Below are 16,907 nucleotides of genomic sequence, written 5' to 3'. Positions count from 1 at the left end.
AGAAAGAAAGAAAGAAAGAAAGAAAGAAAGAAAGAAAGAAAGAAAGAAAGAAAAAGGAAGGAAGGAAGGAAGGAAAAAAGAAGGAAAGAAAAAAAAGCCAGATGGATTTTATTGAGAAAGGCAAGAAATGCTCTATCTGAAGGACAAATGGAACAAAGATAAGGCTGACTGGGGAATACTTTGCTGGCCAGTTTCATTACACTTGACTTCTTCATGCAACCAACTACCGAAATTCAATATATGAGCAGGAATGGCACATGTTCATGTTATGACATAAACCCTTTTGATTTATGCAATAGATTTATCGAGTGTGGTCTTTTTCTATTGGCATGTTTTCTCACTGTCCCTCCTCCCCCTCCCTTTTTTAAACTGTTCTGCAATCTTTGTGTTTTTTTCAAATATTTTATTTTCCATTACTGGACTATTAATGGCACCAGATGTATAATCTGCAAAACTCCTTATATAAAACATAAATATTAAAAAAAAAGAAGAAAGCTGATTCCTTATCTTTGTGGAAATAAGAAAATGAAATCTTACCTACCATGATTATAAATGAAAGTGTCTATTCACTCATTCACTCCGCAAATATTTACTAAATGCCTACTATGTGCCATAGTCTAACAAAGAACAGAAACGATGAAATAAGAGAGCCCACTGGATAAATGCTGCCTGCAATAGTGATATGAACAACTAAAAGAAACAAAAAGAAAGAAGAATAACTATCTAGGACAACCTGGAAATGTTGCCCTAATGAGGTATACCACATATGGATACAAAAGAGGACTAAATTACAGCCCCTGAACAGCGGAGGACACTTAGATGGCACAATTTTGATGGAATGCCACCTTTATAACATAATGTAGCATCATTTGACCCTTATAGCTTTAATTCCCATTCTAAAAAATGAGGTTCAAGAAGGTTAAGAGTTTGTTTTTTGTTTTCTTTTTTTTTTCCAGAATCACGCTGGTGTAAAGTGCCAAAGCAGAGACTCTTGGTCTTCTAAGCCTGAAGTACTTTTCATTACACCATGGATATGAATTGACTGTGGACCACTTACATTACAAATGCTTTTTTTCTGTACTTTTTTTCTGTACTTAATAAATACAAAATATCATGATTACAACTACTATAAATTCTCCCTTGCTGACAAGCCAAATGGCTAACTTCAGGTGTTTATACGATCTGCGGCACTAGCCTTTCCCATAAGAAGAATGATTACATGATAAGTGCATATATCATAAACAGGAATTCAAGTGTCTTCTTCATGGACTAAAAAAGGTACCGAAGACCAAAAGGCAGTGATCTCTCTTTAAACCCACACTGCTGTATTAATGTCATGGTTTAATGCTTTGAAGTCAAACATCTTGCAAAGGAGATGTATTTGTTTCTCTTGATTGTCTGTACTCAACTAAAGGAAGCAGAAAAATTATGATGAAAAAAATGCCCCATTTTGTCCAAAAATATGCCTACTGCCGCCATCAACTATAACCCTTTCTTTTAAAGCTTAGACTGAAAATTCTGAAATATGAAGATACTTGCTTATCTAAAAATCTGATTCTTGGTAAACGGAACAATAAAATATTTATCTCAATTAATCAATATTTTTCTTAAGAGAAAATGGATGATGACTTTTGGGTCTAATTATTGAGTAATATCCCCTCCTTTCCCTCCAAACAATACTACTGCAAGCAATGACTCATTCTTAATCATGAGACCTGAGCAAGCTCAATGTTTTCCACACATGAGGCTGAAAGAGTCATTAAATGCAGCCCCCATATTACTTATTAACTATAAAGAAAAAAAATGGTACCTTAGTGGACAAATTTGGTAAACATCAATTTACCCAAGTCATCAAACTTAATATGAACAATAACAGGACAAGTGATATGTATTTCCCAATGTGATACACTGACAAAGATACAAATCACCAATGTAGTATTCCTGCCAAAAAGGCCTGATCTGTATTTGGTCATGAGGAGACAATCAAATGAACATTCTACAAAATAACAGGGTTTGATTTCCAAAAATGTCAAAGTCATAAAGAAAAAAAAATCTAGATTAAAGGAAAATAAAGAGATACCAAAATAAAATTTAATGTGTGATTCCTGACTGGATACTAGATGGGGAAAAGACAATTATAAATGATATTATAAGGACAAAAACTCTGAATATGGACTCAATATAAGTCTGTAAATTTTTATCAATCTTAAATTTCTCAAGTGTAATAATTGTATTATGATCTTGTATAAGAATATACTTATTCTTAGGAGACACTTTGAATTATTTACATGTGAAGTTTCACCACATCTACAACTAATTCTTCCATGGTTCACTTAAAAGGCTTCTAATAACAATAAATATTTATGTGTATATATTTGCACAGACATAAACAATGTATAAAATGTTAACAACTGATTAATCTAAATTAATGGTATATTTTTGTTCAGTTATACATTTACAAAACTACAAATTTGAGGGAATATGCATTAAATGGCAATAAGTAGAAGGAAAAATACCCATTATATAAATAAACCCATATTATATAAATTATATAAAATTATATAAAATCATATATATAAATAATATAAAATTATATAAAATTAAAATAAATTAAAAATAAAACATATAATATATATAAATAATATAAAATTATATAAAACCCATTATATAAATAACCCATTATAGATATATTTCTAGTTATAACCCAATTGTTAATTTCCTATATGAGAATTATCCTCAGGATGGACCATCTCTAGCAAATGTTTAACCAAGGACAGTCCTTCATTCTACTCCTACCATACACCTCCTCTCCTTCCCTACCTGCTAGCTGATCCATAATTAAGGAATCCAGGTCTAAAGTTGAGCCTTCCACATAAAACCTCTTAAATAAAAGAATGTAATATATTCAGAAGTGAAATGGCAATGATTTTCATAATCATTTTTCATAATTCATAATACTACCCATATGAAACTGCCCACACCAAATTTTCATAATGCTACCCATTTGAAACTGCCCACACCAAAACTTCCTTCAGTTTGTTAAATCATTAATAGGAAAATCATTTTATTTTTATAACTGATCCTAAAATAGCCCTCACTACTTCTAAATTGTGGAAATTATCTCCATCATTAGGAAAACATCTTTTCTTCATTTTTTCACTTGTAAAATAGGAGTTAAATTGGACAGCAAGCAGTTCCATAAATGTGTAAGTCAAGGACACCCCCCAAAAAGCAATGAATATGCTCACAAAAGGAACACAAGTAAGACTTGCAGGCAATTTTTACTTTGCCTACTTCCAGTAATTAAAAAAAAAAAAAAAGTAAATACAATAAATGACATCACTCAATCAGCAGCGAGCTAACCCCCAGGCTTCCACTGTCCTTCCTCAGGTATTATTTAAGCAATAAATCCTAACAAGGTGAGCTTTATCATCCCACACTGTGTCTCTGACAGGAAAGGGCACAAGGTGATAGCAAAAACCACTAGGAACAAGATAATTCCTGACAGTTGCTGCTTGAGTGCAAGTTAAACTGAACAGTTTATCTCAGCATGAAGATGTTATAAGGTTTTATGTTTAATATTTTTAAATTAACATAAAAACCAGAGAAAGCGGTTGTGCAATCTTTCACAAACATGACATAGTACAATCACTGTATAAGCTGGATTAGTACTTATTCCCATGCTACTAGAGAATTAAGCTGTTTTTAGACCACCAAAGAGCTTTAAATTGCAACTTTTGTCTCTGTAAGAGAAACCTATATTTAAAATGTCTGCTAAATTCAAATTAACGGCTACATCATTAGCTTACACCATCTCACCAAAAGTATAAGTAAGCTGCTATTATAATCGTCTAACCAAAATGCTCTGTGCTGCAACCACATTAACACTGTTCTATGTATCTGAGATTGTATCCATACATGTTTCAATTGTTTCCAATGCACATTAGGATCTACAATCCGAGTCACATTTGCTTAAGGAATCCAAAACTGTTCTAATGAAATTCAAGATTAGAGATCTCAGATTTTCTGGCTCAGTTTGAATAAACTAGTCATTTGCCTTTTATTCTATTCTCTTAATACATAAAAAGAGATGCTGAAATACACCTAAGCACTGTAGGAATGTGACCACTATTATCAGAATGCATACTTTTATTATCTTAAAGGGTATGGAAGGGCAGTGAAATGAGAAACAAAAAACAGGCATTCCATATTCCAACTACCACCATGCAATCTAGTAATAATACTTCATGAACTAAGTTATCTCAATCTCACTCCATGAAGTCTTTCCAATGGCCCCTTCTACCACACAAAAGCATTTAACAATTTTATCACATAATGAGATAGAGTACACAATTTATCACAGATACTAGTTTGGGTTGAATTCTTAAATAATTCTTTGCAGGGCTTCAGTAAGCATTTTGACAAAAGAGTAAATTCCATTCTTCCAGTTGAGTGTCCTTGCTCAATACCTAAACTCCTTGTCTAGATTCATGTTGCTCAGCCTCCTTAACAGTCTTTGTTGTTCCATTACTGCTTATCTTGATTCTTGTTCCTTGATATAGACGCCCTAGGATTCTAGATCCTTTACTTCCTGTGAAACAGTGTTTTCTGTGATGATGGCAAAGTTTTATATCTGTAATAGTCAATATACCAGCAACCAGCTACATATGGCCATGGAGCACTTGAAATGTGGCTAGAGCAATGGAGGAACTAAATTTTAAACTGACTTGAACTTGATTCATTCAAGCTTAAATGAAATAGCCATTAATGGGTACCGTACCAAAAAGCAAGCTCTGGCTGGACCCGATTTCCTCAATCCAACACTTCACCCACAATACCTGAATGCGATTCCTCACTGAACTGATCTTACAGAGTTGACCTGCTTGCGATAATTCCTCCCGACTGGCCGGATTTCACCTACCAGGTTCTCTGATTCTGGAATATCATTACTTCTTCTCCCCCCTGATAATTAGAAAGCACAGGTTCACAACAGAAAATGTTTTAAGTACAAAAAATATAAATTAAGTGAATATCACCTGCAACCACCCCCAGAAAGAAAAAAGGCACCATTTTCATTCTGGTGCTTGTTTAGCCAGGGCATGCCAAGCACCCATGCTTTGCGAGGCACTGGGTTAAATGACAGACTTATGATGGAAAGTAAAGCAGCTAAGGCAAAAAGAAAATTGGCAGGTGGAGGAACAGAATAACGACCCAGGAGGCTGAAGCAATTTGTTCAATGAGAAAGTGGGCAGAGAAGAAGCTAAGGAAGTTTAGAAGCCTGTGGAAGAAAAGGCCTTAGCAGGAAAATAATTTTGGACATTATGGTAAGAGCAATGGGAAAGAGATGGAGGATGTTTAAGAAGGGAAATGACAAAGTTATACATACATATAGGGTATATTCACTTTTACTCTTCGTCCTTTGTAGTATATGTACATTATTGCCATTACCGCATAGTTTGTTTTTTTCATTTCTAATACTTACCATGCTGTTTCACTCTGTTAAAAATTATTTCTGGAACCTAGTTTTTAACAGACTTCATGATGTGATGTGTCACAGCATCTTCAACAAGGGCATGACTCTTACATTCACATATCTACAAGGTTTAAAAATTTTCTTATATAACCTCTTGTATTTGTATTACATTTGTTTATGTGATGTATTTCATGCATTTTCATGTATTTCATGATGTATTTCATGACGTAGTTCAAGACATGGTTTATTACTTTTTAGTAGCAGAAAACTTTACACTGACTACTGTATGGAAAAGAGACTGTAAGGAATCTCCTCCGAGGACGGGAGAACAGGAAGGGGAAGAGAAAAGAAGTGACGGTGGCTTGGGTCAAAATGGTAGTGCTGGAGGCGACGAGAAGGGGCCGACATCCAGGTTTGCTGACGAACAGCATACAAGACTTGAAACAGAGGAGACTACCATTCCCTTCACTTTGTCACTTCCAAAGTGTCGTGATAATGTTTTAATATAATAGGAGCTCACTTATACATGCATAAATGAAATTTATTTCCAAGCCCTTCAAAAGTCTTTGGCTTAAATATATATTTCTTTCATTTGTAAACCCCATGTAGAATGATAACAGAGTTCTAATATTCATTAATCACTGATATGCAAAATTCATTTTAACACACTATGCTTTAGTTGTCAGCTACTTCATCTTAATTAGACCATTTCTACTACATGTTAAATGCTATGGATTTTCAAAATCCTTCAAGAATATGCATAACAAAATGTTTCCATTTGCTAAAACAATTAAAAATACAAGATGGAAGTCTTATCTAAAGGAAAGGAAATGTAGTCATTTAATTTCCAGGTTCCTGTGATGGGTCATTTACAGGCTGTTAAACAGAGTATCTAGCTTCCCAAAAGCTGTCCCATAGGATAGCATCAAGTAATCAGTTTTGCTTTTTTACTCCACCATGTAATGTTCCTTTCCTGGGCTTATCATTATGGCCAGGAGAATACTGTGTAAAGAACACATGTCCAGAAGGTAGGGAAAAAGTCTATAGGTAGGACATGCCACTGAACAGCATAACCAAGTGGTTTTTTAACACATATCCATTCCACAGTCATCAGCACTCTGAGCTGCCTCACAGCTGCTTAAGGAGACAAATTATATTTATATATAGAGATAGATAGATAGATACACACACACAAGCACACACACACACACACACACGTGAGCTTTTCTAGCTAAAGGAGCCACTTAAGTTTAGGGGTCTCAAGTTACTCAAGCTAACTCTCAAGTCTTTTAATTCTTGGTATTTTGTCTAATCCATAAAAGACACCCAGTAATTATGCTGGTAACAAGAAAAGAAGAAACAGGAACGGAGTATGTGTCTAGTAATGAAAAAATTTAGAAATAAACTGAAATGTTTACTGTGTATACTTAAACTTTTTTGATGTATTCTGGGACCAGAATCTATTAAGAGTATTCTCATAAATGTGCTATGGTGAGTGCTGTGAATTGTGTAAACCTGGTGATTCACAGACCTGTACCCCTGGGGCTAATAATACACTATATGTTTATAAAAAATAAAAAAAATTATTAAAAAAAAACTATACTCATAGGACCTAAGGGAATATGAACCACTCAGAACACTTATGGATATATCTGTTTTAGTCAATCTATCAATTAGTCTACAAATCAAAAAATATTGTTAAGTCTTAACAAACTAAGAAGCGCAAGATAATACCCCTGTTCAAGAGAAGCTGACAATATAACTGGTGAAATAAGCCATAAATACAGGAAACATTAAATAACAAGAAAGAAAAGAGACAAAAGTTCTGTCCTGCCCAAGAAATGTCACAAAGCAGGGCAAGACTGATTATAAATGAAGGAAGAGATACTAAAAACTATTGGTTTAGAGGAGAAAGAGAAAATGAAGAGCAGTGGAAGACCAGGAAAGGTCAAGTTTATTGAGGGTATCAAAAGAATCCTGGGTCCTAAGTTCTTGGGTCTGGAATGATCAACGCTATTTGAATTCATTCAGAGAAGAGGGATGGTTGCTTAAAGTTTGGGGTTTAAAAAAAGGTAAGTAACCAAATAAAACTGGAAAGGTAATCTTCCGTCAGACCTAGAAGCACCCAACTATAGCATAAGAAGTTTTCTATGTTCACACTTTATCTGTTAGCAATATGGGGATCACTGTACATTTATAATTTTACTAACAATGCTTTATTCTTCTTATTATCCTTGACTGAGTGGTGAATGCTCACTGGCTGAGAAAAAAATGGTAGTAAAATGAGAGGATAAGGAAACAAAGTATCACCATCACTACCACTCTCAAAAGAGGGAGGTTGTTCTATATATATCCAAAGATAAAACCAACTTGTTTAAAGCCAGGGCTGTCCAACAGCCATGTGATTGTAATCTAAAGGAAGACAAGGAACCATGAATAATGCAAGGATTTTTTTTTATTTATATTGTCTAATTTAATCATCCTAAGATATGTGTCTTATTATTTCCAATTTACTGAGGAAGAAATTAAGGCATGATAGGTTTGGTTATGTGCTAAGGCAATAGCAGTTACTAAGAGGCAGAGAAAAGTTCCAAATCCAAGTTGTTCTGGACCCAAACCCCCCCCCCTTTTTTTTTTCAATTATTCCACACTGGTTTTGAGTCATCTAAGATTAGAATGTGACTCAATAGTTCTCGGTATGGTACTTCTCATCACCATCTATGTTTGAGAAGTAAAAATATAAATGGTATACAGAAGAACCGTACTAACCTGAAGAGTTTTATTTCATCCCTTCATGTGTCATATATTTACTGAGTGATTACACTGTTAGACAACCTAGTGGAAAGCTGGTAACCATCAGTGAAGGATCTCCTGAAGACATACAATCAAGGTGGCCACCCCAAGTCACACGAAGGTGTCAGCCTACTGAAATAACAAGGACAGGATCAGGCACTGGGCTAGAAAGAAACAGCTTATATTAAAAGCAATGAAGATAACAGCAATATTGACGTGGTTACTGGAGGGACAGGCTAAGTAAAGGTAACGCCAAGTTCCTAGCTTGTGCAATCACATGGGCAGTGGTAACATTCCTTAATACAAAAGGAGAAAGAAATCAATGGTTGGAATAGAGAAGAAATAAAGGGACAGGTTTTACAAAGGTGGGTAAAAGTAGAGTGCCTAGTAGGTAACTAAAGATAACAGATAATAGACTAATGAAAGAAATTGCATTGGAAATTTGATTGAACTAAAGGCCCTGGTCACCAACACTATCTATTAAAAATGTGGGTTGTGGTTTCTTACATAATTTTACATATCTGTTTTAATGTTTCTCCAATATTTCATATGTTGTCTTGTTTTTTTCCCATTAAAGTATAAATTCCTTGACAAGAAAAATCAGATCTACTGTTCTTTTCCTTGGTATCCTGTTCCCTATCATGACGGGTACCACTCTGTATTTTCAGACATGTCCTGTATTTTCCTTCACTAACCTATCTCAGATGCTCAATAAATGTTTTCAAGTAAGTGAATGAATGAATGAATCAGTCATTCATAACCTCAGTGACACTGAGGAAATCAAACTGGTTGATTCTCTACATACAGTCAAGTGTTCAAAACGATATTTACTCCTACCATTAAAAAGAAGTTGGGAAGTATCTCATGTCCCCAAAAGAAAGAACTTACCTTCTACCTTGAACACACAACACAAGTCTAGGATGCATTATTTGATGTCATTTTTGTCTGAACCCATTACTTTTTTTAGGGTCCCTAATAACATCTCAGGCACTGATCTCTGCTTCACCCTCCTAATATACCAAGGACTCATGATACGATCCAAAGAAAAGGAACTTGAAGGGAGATGTCAACCTGGTATAAAGATCAGGAATATATAATATCATGATAATAATTTCTGTCATCTTCAGGGATTCATGATCATCAGCCTTGAAGAACCAAGTCAATTAACATGCAAAGCACATCTAACTTGCTGAGTGTGCTGGGAACACTTCATATGGTGTTTTATCTCCATAAACTAATATAATTAGTATGTGAAATATTTATAATTCACCTCATGATTAATCTATCGTAGACTATTCCTTAACAGCAGCATATCATTTTATATTGGAATGTTCTTTGCCCTTTAGTTCATGCCACTCACAAGTCCCAGGAGTTCATTTCTGAATATTATGAAGTTGGAAGACCAGAGACTCAAGGTAACAGATATAGGTCCTATCATCACCCTAACCCAACACTACCTATGTTGTCTAAGATTACACACATTTAAGGAAATGGTGACCAATCAAGCCAGAAAGACTACCACTCAAATAGATACATAAAGCTCAGTTAAGGCACAAGCCTGAGGAACAAACCATAGATAAATACAGAGAGGCTTTTAGATATCATCATCCTTTAGGCTTGAATAGTATGACACAGGAATAGTTAAAGCAATCATCACAACAACAACAATAAGAGTAACTGCCTCTGGTATATCAAGTAAACTACCCCTGACAACCATGGAAAGTAAGGTATTTTGTGCCCAAATAACGAATAAGCTAACAAGGAAAAATATGGTAACTTGCTATTTTTACTGAGTCACATCTACTGCTAAAATTAACAAGCACAAAATAAAGTGTCTCCTAAATATTCAGTCTTTCTATAATCAGTCATAAGACCTAAATTTTTTGGTGCTTTTGAGTATTTGTTTTAAATTTGCTTCCCAGAATCCTGCAGTCTATTGAGCTGTTCTATCATTTGATTTGTGACATTTTGTTGTTAGGCTGCTCATAGAGATTATCCCTGTGTTTTGATTATTTCTCCTATGTTTGTTTTGGCAAGTCCAAGACAGTTCTTTGAAATCTTCCCTGAATTTGGTGTTTAATATGCCATCTGAAGAAATACCTCCCCCACAAATAATTTAGTTAGTATCCCCAATGTTTTGCTATTTTACACATCACTTTAATTATAAGGGTATCACTAGATAACTAATTTCAAAAGTCAAAGCCAGTAAAATACACTGTACACAGTAGGCACTCAAAAAGTATCTGGGACAGTGAAATATTAAAAAATAGTGTACATCTGCAGTAGAAAAAGAATCCAAAGGTGTGAGTCCCAAGACTGGGTCCCACTCTTTCATACCATTTTTTAATGATAAGATTTTTTATAAACATTGATTTATTAACACTGTGTCTCTTTCTCATCAAGCCAAAATGTAAAAATTCTACAAATGTGCTTCACAGTCCATATCACCAAGGGGAAACCATTTGAAAGCTAGCTTGCTAAAAACTAAAACTTCCTATTTTAATAGAGTAAAATGAAAATTTAAAAATCTACATGGATGTCTAAGTTTCACAAGTGAAAACATTTTCTTCACATGCTTCCCTTGATCACATCTTAAATGATTGCCCTCTTTTTAAATTTTTTTTTAAAGATTTTATTTTATTTATTTGACAGACAGAGATCACAAGTAGGCAGAGAGGCAGGCAGAAATAGAGAGAGGAGGAAGCAGGCTCCCTGCTGAGCAGAGAGCCTGATGCGGGGCTCGATCCCAGGACCCTGGGATCATGACCTGAGCCGAAGGCAGAGGCTTTAACCCACTGAGCCACCCAGGCGCCCCTCTTTTTAAATTTTTAGTAACTAACATATACATAGGAACAAGAGGGAAAACAGGTGAAAAGTACAAAATGCCATATATAAACAATATTGTTAAGATGATCTAAAAATGAAGTCTTTATGTCATTCAAAACAACCTACATGGCATGGTAACTTTCTAAGGCTCCTTTTTCTTGGTCTCACCCTTGATAACTACACAATATGCGGCACTCACAAAATGCCTCAGAACACACTTGCTTCCTAGGTGACTAAGGAGCATAGCATAAGGTTACCTGCTCTGGGTTAGCCACTCAGAGGCAAAGCCGGGACCAGTGTGGAGTCAGTGACAGAAAGCAAGCCAACAACGGGTATTGCTTGTAAACCTGCCTCCTAATTCCAATGATGGGAACATCTTCATGTTTGATGAGGGGATTAAAATATTCTCCATTTAATGGGGGGGGGGAGTAGCCCACCCACTGAGGGGACAAAAAGCAGAAACACTGACAGAAGTACTTGAACATGGGTATAAATATGCACTACAGCCTCTTTACAGCTGAAGCCCCATCTTATTTGGATTTTTCATTGTCTATATCCAAGGGTCACACACCATAGGTCACCTAAAAGCCATCCAAAGACTCCTCCCACCACATCAGACATTTTCACTTGGCAGAGCATGGATGCATCCCTTCTGAGTTGGTCCTTTCCTTTCTTCCCTTTTGTACTTGTATATCGTCATGGTGTGGGAGTGTCAGAAAATACACAGAACGCCACAAGAGAAGCAAGAAAGTCACTTCAGACTGGCCCAGGAGATCCAGAAAGGCTTTAAAGGAGATAATGCTTGAGATGGACCTTAAAAATGAAGAAAACTTCTAATTTCATATGTGTGAAGGGCAGGGATTGGAAAGGGGGAAGATGATGAATTTCTATTAATATTGCAGAGAAAAAGCAAGTATCTGGGACTATAAATATCTGCATTCTATTCAATTAAGCAAATATTCAGCATATTTATATATATGAATATATATTTGAAATACATATGTATTTCATAGATAGATAGGTAGATACATAAAGGATATTACAATAAGATAGACTGGATACCCTGTTCTTCATCTTTGTACTTTGGCAACTGAGATATAAACAAAGGGCTGAAGATATAGGACAGTTAACATTTGATATTTTAAATAATTTTGTTTTAATCCCCAAATTCATATATGCTGCTATTATTACACAATATTAGAGATGCCAGCTCACTGCACATGAATTGCTTGACAAACTGCTCCCTTACTAAGTGCCCAAAGCTAAATACGCTCAGATGGGACATTCTAATAACTATTTTGTAATAACTCCTTGTCTTAAAAAACACTTTCAAAGAAATGTTAGTATTTTGCCACTCTATAGGATTCAGCAACAAGGCGAGATTCTCCCAAGAATATTCCAACAGTCCTTGAAAAACTAAGACTGTCATAAAACCTGAGCATCTGGCAACTCTGCCACCATGAAGTATCCATATGGAAGAGACCAAAATGTGTCAAAGTACCCAAAACGATTTTGGAGAGTGTAGAAGATAGAATAAATAATTCAGTATCGTCAACACTTTCAACAGCAGGTAGTGGATATGCTACCTGCTTCTATAATGTGCCAGAATGTAACATAAGTGTGTGAGGCTGTGTGTGTATGTATGTGTGAGAGAAAGGCAGAAAGAATATGAGTATACATGAGGCGAAAACTATTTTTATATAGAAATATTCCTTAGGTAGTTCTCTTCGTAGGGACATCGGATCTCTGTAAGTACAGGTTTACAGATATACAGAAGAAAAAAATAGAGTCAATGAAAATTTATTTTTAAGATAAACATAGCAACAGATATATTACTTCAGAGTCAATGAAAAAAACTGCATTAACTTAACATTATGGTTGAAATTGTATGTGCAGAAAAACTCAGAAAATCCAAAATTATGGTTCCCTCAGCAACCATAACTGTGTCCTCATGCATATATGAGTATTTTGCATTACTGTAATGATGATACATTTCAGCCTTAATATCAGTTTATGCAACGTGACTGAATTAGGATTCTTTGGGGAACTATAAAACTTTGAATTTCTGGACTTTTGTGAATGTAAAATCTTAACCATAAAGTTACATTAATATAGGGTGGGGTTTGGCTTTTTATTTTCTGTCATTTAAAAAAGTAATTAAGAATGAATGGCTGACAATATTAAAGTAGGAAAGGATTGGCTGACTTGTAGTAATACCAAAAAAACTTGATACGGAGCCTAATTCCTTAAAATAGGGATACACAAACTACAAACAAAAAGAAATGTCCCTCTGAAGATTAATCGAAGGCAAGAACAGGCAAGACATTTTTCCAGGAGTGAGAAAGTTTACTTTTTCTACAAAATGTTAGTTTCTTATTAAAAGGTACTTTCATTCAACTATATTTCAACATGAATATAAATACCAACAGCTGAAATCATTTTCTTACTACACATTCCTGTGTCTTATCAAGAAAAGAGGGCATATTAAAATGGTGCCCTACATTTTCAAGAGTGAAGCCGGCTAAAAGCCAGTTTTCCTTCTCATAAGCATAACATGGTAAGACATAACCTATAATATGAACCTATATTACTGCCATTAAGGACTTTTTGATCATGGGCTGAGGCTCTTTCAAAATAGAGTTCACAAAGAAATAGATACACACTAATCAAGTTAAAGTTAACAACGAGGTATCTGCTTTACACAATTACTTAGTACTATACAGCCATGGAGTAGTTGGGGGGTGAAGTAAAGAGCAGGGCATAATGGGCTCCAGGAGAGAAGAGTCATAAGCACATTTGCTTAAGGAAAAACTACAAATACTTCCATTGTGATACCATTTTCAAATGGCTTCACAGAACTGATCAGTGGTTTTTCAACAAAGACATTCTGGATAGACTGAAGAACCTGTAGAAAAAATCCAGAGGTTAAAGCGGTCAACATCATTTTGGAGAAACAAAGAGTTTAGCTGAAAAAGGTGGTTCATAAAGAAGGAGTTTTGAAAGGTATATATATATATATATATATATATATATGTACACATATATGTGTATGTATATATATATACACATTTGCACACACACACGTATATATACACACAATAAAATACAATTTTATTTATATATACATATACATATACATATAAAGAAGACAAGGAGGACAAGACTTAACTGCAATGGACAGATAGTAGGAGGACATTCAAGGTTCACAGGCAAGGAGGCTATGTTTTGCTAGGAGAAGAGAAAGAGAAAGCAAAAATGATTCCACCAACACCACCCGCCCCCAGCAGAAGACACAGCAGAAGTAGTCAAGACTGAAGACAGGGGGATTAGTTAGAAGATTATTGTAATAATTCAGACATGTTGCAGCAAAGGCCTGAAAAAATGGGATAACAGTAAGACTTAAAAGGAGGAGAAAGGATTAGAAGGTGCTTGTGAGATTTTGAGATACAGGGACTGCTGGAATGATTGTGCCATTGATAAAATCATAAAATCAAGGGTGGTGTCTGCTGTGAGGACAAGGAATGACTGAGTTAACTGATTAGTAAATCTTTGGTGTTGGGTATCAGGTTCCACAGAAACAAGCAAGCCCTTCAGCAAAAAGCTATAAAACAGTCTTGAAGATGCCAATTACAGCAATAATAGCAATTCTATTCTTTATACCCATGCAGTTGACAAACTCACACGCTTTCTCTCGCCCTCTCTCTTTCCCAACCCCTACTAGGGTTGGGAAGGCAAAGGTATCAGTTGTAGAATTAAGAAAACTGAGGCTCAGCAAAGATGGTTCCCCAAACCTCATACAGGTAACTGTTTTACACAATTACATGACACATGGCTGGTGACACGGGTTTGGAAGTCTGGTATAGAAGTTGTTTTGAAATTATAGGGGACGCCTGGGTGGCTCAGTCAATTAAGTGTCTGCCTTCAGCTCAGGTCATGGTCCCAGGGTCTCAGGATCAAGTCCCGTATCGGTCCTTGCTCAGTGGGACCCCTGCTTCTCTCTCTGCCTGCTGCTCCCCCAGGTTGTGTGTGTTCTCTCTGTCAAATAAACAAATAAAATCTTTAAAAGAAATTGTAAATAAGGTCATCCAAAAATGTGAAGATAAAAAATAAGTGAGTTGTGTGCACAGCCACAGGAAAATACCAAGATGGCAGAGCATAGATTGCTCACTAGCCCAACAGAAGAGTGGGATGCCTAGGACAGTGCGACAGGGCCTGGCACTCAACAGGTACTCAATGCACGTGTCACACAACAGCTAAAGAGGAGACAGCACTAAACAGGCTCTCTGTATCTGCAGAAGATGAACAGATTCATTCACAAACTTTCTTTCCTCAAAAAAATTCTTACACAAAATTCCAATATGTAAAATGCATAAAAAACACTGTTGAGTAAACCAGGAATAGGGGAACTAGAACATCACCTAACTTGAACTCTCTTCCTTCTCTTCATAACTCTTCCTCTGCACATATATTATACAGCTGCCTCTGAAACAAACTGGTGCAATGCAGAGAAAACGCTGGAAATCCTTTAACTTGGTCGTAAGGGTGATAAAATTTGGGACCTCTGAGGTTGATGTGGACGAAGTGATAGGTAACAGGTGGTCTGAACAAATCAAATTAAAATCCAACTACTAGCCTGACTAGACTTGATTATTTTTTTAAAGATTTTATTTATTTGACAGATAGAGATCACAAGTAGGCAGACAGGCAAGCAGAGAGAGAGGAGGAAGCAGGCTCCCTGCTGAGCAGAGAGCCCGATGCGGGGCTCAATCCCAGAACCCTGAGATCACGACCTGAGCTGAAGGCAGAGGCTTAACCCACTGAGCCTCCCAGGTGCCCCCTAGACTTGATTTTTAACCAGACTTCCCCTTGCTATGTTCTTCCAGTAGCTGAGATCTTTCATTAATTCCTTCATGGATTTCTCCATGGCCAATAGCTTTCCTCAATTATCAGATCACTTGGACTTCTCAACTGTACACCATGGAAATGGCACATTTAATTGAGTCAAGTGCCTGCAGTTTCCTTGTTCCCAGCAGCTGTCACAGAACCTCTCTACATGCTGCGTCCTGTAACTGACCATGCCACGTGATCGCACATTTAAGTGAGTGAGAATAAGAATGGCATAATGTCAGGAGGATGAAATTAAAGAACTGAATGCCCAAATTTGATATCTGAGAGGAAAGCAGATGTATATTCTAATCACATTACCGATAACATCTATGGCAAAGAAGGAAAAGATCTGAATGATCCCAGAGTTGAAAAAAATGAAGGAATTATTGACCCCCTCTTAACAGCAGACTCACACTGTTGTTCCATTTTATATAAATTGCAAATGAAAAATTCAGTCCAATTGGATAGTAAAAACAGTAATCATTATAAAAAACATCCAGCCCAACCAAGTAGTAAAAACAGTAATCATTATAAGATTTTATTATGGCAGTACCTTTATACAAATATGAAGTAATATATAAAGAAAATCACAGGCTGATTCTTGGATAATTTATTCAAGGAGTAAGTTATGAAAATTCATCAATAAGTAGAATAAATGAGGCAACTCAAAAACAGCTCACCATAGATTCTATTTATGCAACTCCAATTTTAATTTAGTCTGTATTGATGGACTCTTTTATTTCATGTGTTACAGTCATGTTCAACTAGACACAACATGCACTGCTTCTACAGCCTACACAGTACAGAGACGTCTGGACGTGACATAGACAGGCGTTCCTTTTGCTTCAAGTGATAAATAGTTCAGTTGTAAAAAGGATTTTAAAAATTTAACAAAAATCAGTGAATAAATTTTTTAAAAAGTAACCAC

At 35.7% G+C, this 16,907-nt stretch overlaps 1 protein-coding gene across 18 annotated transcripts in view; it reads right to left on the bottom strand.

Annotated features, from left to right (window-relative positions):
- The window catches only part of GTDC1 (glycosyltransferase like domain containing 1), a 422,749-nt gene that overhangs the window by 232,608 nt on the left and 173,234 nt on the right, over positions 1–16,907 (bottom strand). The gene's annotated exons all lie outside the window — the stretch shown is intronic.

This window comes from Mustela nigripes, chromosome 3 (genome assembly GCF_022355385.1).
Source record: "Mustela nigripes isolate SB6536 chromosome 3, MUSNIG.SB6536, whole genome shotgun sequence".
NCBI lineage: Eukaryota > Metazoa > Chordata > Mammalia > Carnivora > Mustelidae > Mustela > Mustela nigripes.
This window is presented reverse-complemented; position numbering and strand designations above follow the sequence as displayed.